A 7,343-nucleotide genomic window follows, 5' to 3' on the forward strand; every position below is an offset into this window, starting at 1 on the left:
TGCAAAACCACAGAGTAATTTTTAATTGTCAATATTACAGAAAAGCAAATTAATTGTGTCGTATTCATACAAACTGTAACCAATAGCTGCGTATCAATTGAATTTCAATTCATTTCATTTTGCAGCTCTGTATTTAGTTTCTAACGTGAAAGTATTACAGTGCAATAACAATGCGTTATAGTACAATGGATAGGAGAGTATAGGAAATACTATTGAGAAACAAACAAAACAAAATGTTGAAGTGTGCGAAACCGCATTGGAAAACTGGTTAGACGCGTTTTGTTGACGCTGCCGCACTTTATGTGATTTTTTGCTATGCAAGTTGCATAATCGGAAAAATCATACAAAAATCGTCTAAACTGCATTCGAGTCCAGCTGCTGTGGAACGCTTTACTAACCCAATAGAATCGGCATGGAAAATATACAAAGTTGTGGAGAGAGCAAAGCAAAACAAAATAAAAATGAAAAAAAATTATGACAAGGAAAACAAAAACAAAAAAACAAAAATAGAAAATAACGACAGCTGAGAGTGGGCTGGAAAAACTAGCGAATGAAAAGTGTTGAAGATTCATAGGCAATAATAAAACAGTGTAGAAGTGCAGAAATGATAAATAAAAGCTGAAATTGAAAGACTAAACAAATTACAACAACAAAAAAACGGAAATGACAATTAAACTGAGGAAAATGTATTTAAATATTGTACTTCCTTTTTCGTTTTTGAGTGATGAGAAGCTTTTGGTAGTCAGCGCTTTTAATCATAAACGAATTAAGCAGCATCAAAGTGGCTTTTACTTCCTAGCTTTTTTGTGGGTTTTTTAGGAAAGCAAACACAAAGAATCATTTAATAATAATAACTTATTTCTTTAGTTTCTTTTAATGGGTTAGTAGAGACGCCTTTAATACCAAATGTGCTTCTGCTTTTATAAATCACGGCAATTAGTTACTGATAACTACATTAGGGTGACCCTTTTCAAGTTTCGAAATATTTTTATATGAGAAACTGTGTAAGATATTTCAAAAGACATCTAACCATGATTCAATGATAAAATGTTTGCTCAGTAAGCAGCTTTCTCGTTCTCTCTTGACAAATCAGCTCCCTTAGCAAGACACTGGGTTACTAGCTCTAGAAATTTTAAGTAAAAGTGGAGGAAAAGTAAAATTTGTAGAAAAAACATTTCATTTTCAAAATGGTCTACTTACGAGTAACAAAAAGAGTTTTCATTGGTATGTTCCGGACTATGGTAGTATGACATGAAATACATACCGCTTAGGTCAGGCCATGATAGAGTAATTGATGCAATCCGAGATCGATGAGTAGAGAATTTACTAAGCTTTGTTTCTTATGATGTGGTGATTTAGACGGAATTCATGTTTTGCAAAGAGCTAGCATTTCCCAAAGAGTTACGGCAGGGAGAATAATTGGATAGTCCCGACGCGATCGATCACATTGCATACCACATTATGAAAAAGTTGAGACGAATGGAAATTGTTTCCAATAGGCCCCCCTTTCCATGGATGGATGAAGTATCCAGAAGAGGAAAAGCACAGTACCTCCTCATAAAAAACCATCTGCCGGAATCGGCTTAAAACTGTAGGTCCCTCCATTCTTGGAACAACCTTAAGACGCGCGCTACAAATAGGAGGAGGATCTCGGCCAAACACCTAACAGAATTGTACGTGCCTACTATTTATTTATTTTTAACAAAATAGTTTCATATTGGTGAAACTTCGCAACTTAGCGATCGGTTTTAAATGTAAACATTAGTTCACAAAATAAAATATTGGATTAGGTGAAATAATTTTTTTTTTAATATTAGACTTGGCAATTTCCGCTAATAACTTCTATTTGTACCATTATTTACAGTCAAATATTAATTAAAATTTACTTTTAAACCGTTCGCAATTTGTTTCCATTTAAGTAAGAAAATACTTTTTGCTACCATTTTTACCAAAAAAGATTTAATTTTTTCCACTTTATTCAAAAAGTGTCAAAAATCGAATGCCACTAATGAGCAAACCTTTAATAATTGAATCATGACACCTAACGACATAAAAATAATAACAGTAAAATATTGTTGTTTAAAGTGGTTTACCGCAAGAAAGTTACTTTTTATTTTAAAGGAATGAATTACAAGATGTTAATCTTGCTCAAAACTTTGTCACAAAGGGAGCTTGAATGAACGTATAATAGTTTTGAACTCTGAAATATATTTTTTTAATTTTTTACTTTTTATTTTATTAAAACGTAAACCAAAAAATAGTTTAACGTTATATGGTAGTACAATTAGTGGTGTTGCAAAGTTAGCCTTATTTGGGTCCCTGGATATTGTGGTATTACAGGGAACGATTTAGCTGATAAACTGGCAAATGTGCCACTAAGCCCTAAACCCTTTCTAGGTGTCAATTCTGCATCGATTCAATTATGGATTGACGACTTCATGAGGTCTACCCACAGAGGTCGTTGGTCTGGACAGAGTAGCTTTGTGAAAGAACCAAACAGGAAAATAGCGACCTTTCTCTTAAAACTCAGCAGAAAGGAGCTGAGAGTACTGGTGAGTGTAATCACAAGACAAAACGTCTTTGGTCAGCATATTGCTTCCACAGCCCGATATACTTACCCTGTCATTAGAATGGCGACACTCCAGAGCATTTTCTCTGTAGCTGTCCTGCATTTTCCAGAATCAGATTTAGGATATTAAGTTACGATATACTGAGTATGGATAAAGTTCATACTCCTCCTCTTCCGGATCTCTTAAGATTCATCAATGAATCCATGAAATTTGTGGAAGAGTGACCTCAAACTAATTTATCAGTCTTACTACCCACTTTTTATCTTTCCTATCTCTCTATTCTTTCTACTGAAATCTGTCCGGGTGTAGTACAATGGTCTCCTGACTGAGTGCTTGGACTTGTCCAACCGCCCACAAATCTAACCTAATCGAATCTAAGTTTCAAGGCTTGGTTCTTCGTAGTATTCTTGTGTGTATTGCTTTCCTAACTGCTGAAGCTTCCGAGCCTATGCGCTCTTCTAGCCTTTTTTCATGCTTTGTAGCATAGACAGTATTTCTTATATATCAAGGACTCGTGACCATACCTGTGAGCACCTTATTTCGTTGACGTTGTATGTTTTTTATGTTTGAAGCAGCGGTGCATCCCCAAAATTGTACGCCGTATGGCCATACCGGCTTTAGAACTCTATTGTAAATAAGTAATTTGTTTTGTATTAACAGTTTAGAGTTTCTGCCAATCAACCATTCAAGCTTTTTTGATCTTATGTCAATTTTGTTAGTTTCTATTGTATTTGGACATGTTTCTTTCCTTTTAGCTTCGTGTTCAATATCATTTCCAAATATTTAGCAATATTAATATACTACAAGATAATATATCAAATTTTATGATTCATTTGGAAAAGCAGGATTTTGTCTTGCACCTGAATGTACAGCCATATATTATACAAATTTATCCCATGTAAAATAGTACTTTCACAGTATGAGATCATAAAGTCCAGTTTTAAAAAACAAGATTTTCAAATTGCAGCACTCTTTAAAGTCATCAACTTAATGTCCCTTAAACAATTTGTCTCACCCTAATGCATTTTCATCCGTAATTTATTCACGTTCGCACGGAGGTAAACATAACCCAGTGCCCCGGCAAGCCGAGCAACTCTTCGTATTTTTTCTCGATACACAGTTACTTTGAACTGGTTTGTCTTACTTCACTTACCAGCTATTTTTATGATTTTCGTAGTAAATTTTTGTGTAATAAGAAAATTGCACACGAATGAGGAAAATTGCAAAAACCGAGGTTTGTGTATTTGCACAGCGATCGCTTTGTCGCGGCGAAGTTAGATGTTGACGTTTGGCGGTTGGCGTTTCAGGCTGAAGGTAATCTCCATACTAAAGTGCTCACACATACATAGAAACGTATGTATACTCGTATACGTAGCCCAACCGAACGTCCGCCCACCCTCGGGCTAACACATTTGCGCTTCATCGCTCAATCAGGCGTACGCGCAGTCAAGCGGCAAATAAATGATGGCATCTGCAGTGGGTAGAGATGCAGCAATAAAGTGGGCGCAACAACAGCAGCCAAAGTAACTGTTCCCCCATCACCGCCGTTGCAATAACCGTGCGCTGTCAGTGTGCACCGACTACTGTGGCCTGTGGTGGTACTTTATAGCTGCGACTCCAGCGCGCAAATTGAAAATGTGAATGCATTTGACAAAAGCGAATGATGTGGATGAGGTGAATGCAATTGGCAACAAAACGAACTTTTCTGTGATTTCTTAGTTTAACTTTGATCTTAGATTTAACGTACTCAGTCAGTCAGTTGAAACCTTCAATGCGCAAATTACTTTTTGGTCTGACTTCCGAGTGTTTGCTGACTGGAGTGTCATTGCTCATTGAAGCGGCAACAATGTTTTGCTTTGTTGGTATTTGTGTGCAGCCATTGTGCATTCTTTATATGAATAAATTATTTTTATTTTCTACTTAAATGTTTTTTCCCATTAATCGGTGAATAGTTTTGTGAAGGATTCGGTGAACGATATTTCCAATTCAAAAAGGAAATAAATTAACGCAGGAAAAGTTTTTCACACTGTATTATATATACATACGTACTAGTATGTATAGGAATAACATGCATGCGTACTAGTATAAATAGAGCTTTTGAGCAGGGCGTAAACAAATTTTGCATATCGGAATCCAAGAAGCTGCGGCACTTCAAATGATTAAAAGGTCTCATTTACTAAGTTCATTTGATTTTGTTGGAGGTCTGGATTGTTGTTGTAGTAGCAAAAACATTCCCCGTACATGTACGAGCAGTGCTGCTGGAGTGACACTCCTTGGATGGATATGTAGTAAATACGGGTCCTTCCGGTAACGTCGAACCGACTGTCGGGGGAGAATGGCGGATCTTTAAGATCAACGTAACCCAAAATTTGTGATTTTTTTGGTGAAAATAATCGTTCGAATGAGTGGAGAATTCAAAGGTTGGCGAAAAAATTTGCAGAAACTGGTTCTGCGGTGGATAGAAAACGGACTGTTGGACCTAAAACTGTAAATCTTGTACATTCTGTTGAGATTATTGCTGTTGTAGCGCAAAGTGTTGCTGAACAATCTTCAGATACAGACGGAATGCTCTTTTTCATGTGTACTTAGTCCAGCCATAAGTCCTGTTACAAGTCAAGCACTTTACAGATATGAAATTATAAGACCTTTTTTAATGAAATTAGCTTTATTTATTCAGGTAAATAAAAAAAAAAAAAAAATGTTTATTCGAAATGGCCTTCAAAGGATTAGACCATTCAGTTATAGCAGCACTAACGGTTTCCATGGCTATTGCCGATCTTAACCCCTTTTCTCAGAAACGAAGAAACTTGCTACGAAACTGAGTATGTTGTTGTTGTTGTTGGAGTGGCTCAATATTTCCACTCAAATAATCCTAATTAGTGACCAGCACCGTTTTACTACCACTGTCCCGTGAGATGATGTCTAGTTTGTTTTTTTTTTGTGTTTCCAAGTCAGATTCATTTCGTGAGGTCCACGTATAACAGCAAATCCTTTATCTTGATGTCTGAGATTTCCTTAATTTGCTGTAAGAACGGCTTACCAAAGGAGCGGAGTTAGCCCTGGACATTGACATAAGTAGTGGAAAAGACTTTCCTTCACCCCTTCCGCTTGACAGCTTCTGCAGAGGGGATTGAAGGGGAGGTTCTGAGTATAGTTTATGAGTAGTTAATGTCTACGACCAAAAACAAAAATAACGGAACTTTTTTTCTGCGGATTTGTCGTCGCCGTATGCGTTGAAGGTTTGTCACAGAATTTATGGCCAGACTAAATAATTGTTACGAGCCGTGTTTTGAATAAATAAAAATAGAGGAATTTGAAAGAATCTAAATTTAAATTTTTTTTAAAGCAACTTCTAGACGCTTCTTTGGAAATAAGCTTTATATAATATGATATATACATAATTGGCGCGTAGATCATTTCTTGGATATTTGGCCAAGCTGCATCTCATCTTTGTGGTGTGCGTCTTGATGTTGTTTCTTCAATGGGGGGAAATACAATTTTAATCCACCTCCTAAGAGGGGGAGCGTTTTCATGGCACACTTCCAGGTTATCCATTGGCTGTCGAGGGGCGACCGCTTTTAGAAATAACTTTTTCTATTATTTGACATTTCTTGCACAGAGTGGATTTCGAGTGCAGACCTTAACAAATAGTGATCACTTACAAGCCCATTCGGTTATAAATAAAAACTGCTAAAGTTAAATAATTTATTTGCTCATTTCGCCTGCAAAAATTAAATGTGTGCAACTTATGCAGCTGTTCAAGTAGGCTTAGGTTAGGTTAGATTTCGCAGCCGTATCGCACATAGAGACAGCGATGCCACTTAGACCACGAAATGGGTCCGTTGTGAGTCGCGGGGGCTAGGCTACATTTCCCCTTCCATATTGAACCATCCGGAGCATTTGACAAAGTGTAAAAGTTTGTTGATACCGAAAGTGCATGCGCAAAAAAGTTGTTGAATTGTTTCCAACTCCTCCTCATTCCTGAACCTATTATGACAGAAATCATGCATGTAAACGCCTAATCTCTTTGCATGATTTCCTATGAGACTATGTCCTGTGAGGGCCCCTACTAAGATCCTGATTTGAAGTCTACTCAGTTTTATAATACTCTTGGAGAGACGTAAGTTTAGCCTTGGCCATGTTTGCCTGGCAATTTCACAGGTATTAACGCTAATCCATCTTTGATTTGCAGAACTGATTAGTGCGCCCTTAATGAGAAGCTTACAAGTTGCGAGAGGTACGCCCATAAAATTACTTATGTTTGGCATACAGGTACCTTCTCTTACAAGTTGGTCAGCCCTACAGTTTATCTCTGTGGCTCAGAACTCAGCATAAGATAATACGATATTGTTTGGTCATCTCATTAAGAGATTGGTGACAGTGTAAGACACTCCTTGATGTTATTTGGAATGCATCCAGGGCCCGTAAGGTAGATTGGCTGTATGATAGAATGCAGGTATCTGTTGATGATATTCTGTTTATCTCTAACCATTTTAAGGCTTCATGAATATCGTTTATTTCCGCTTGAAAAACACTACAGTGATCAGGTATTTTAAGTATTCACTGATAGAAAGCTTTTCGCAATATAACCCTGATCCTACACCGGTGCCCATTTTAAATCCGTTCGTGCAGATCTTAACGGGTGTGTAGGGTGATGGATCTTCTTCAAGCCATTCCAAACTAGAAGGGATTTTCATTAAGAAATTCCTTTCGAAGCAGAGAATGGGAGTCTGATAATCAAAATCACTGGGAATATACGTATAGGAGTCTAAG

Source organism: Anastrepha ludens, chromosome 5, assembly GCF_028408465.1.
Source record: "Anastrepha ludens isolate Willacy chromosome 5, idAnaLude1.1, whole genome shotgun sequence".
NCBI lineage: Eukaryota > Metazoa > Arthropoda > Insecta > Diptera > Tephritidae > Anastrepha > Anastrepha ludens.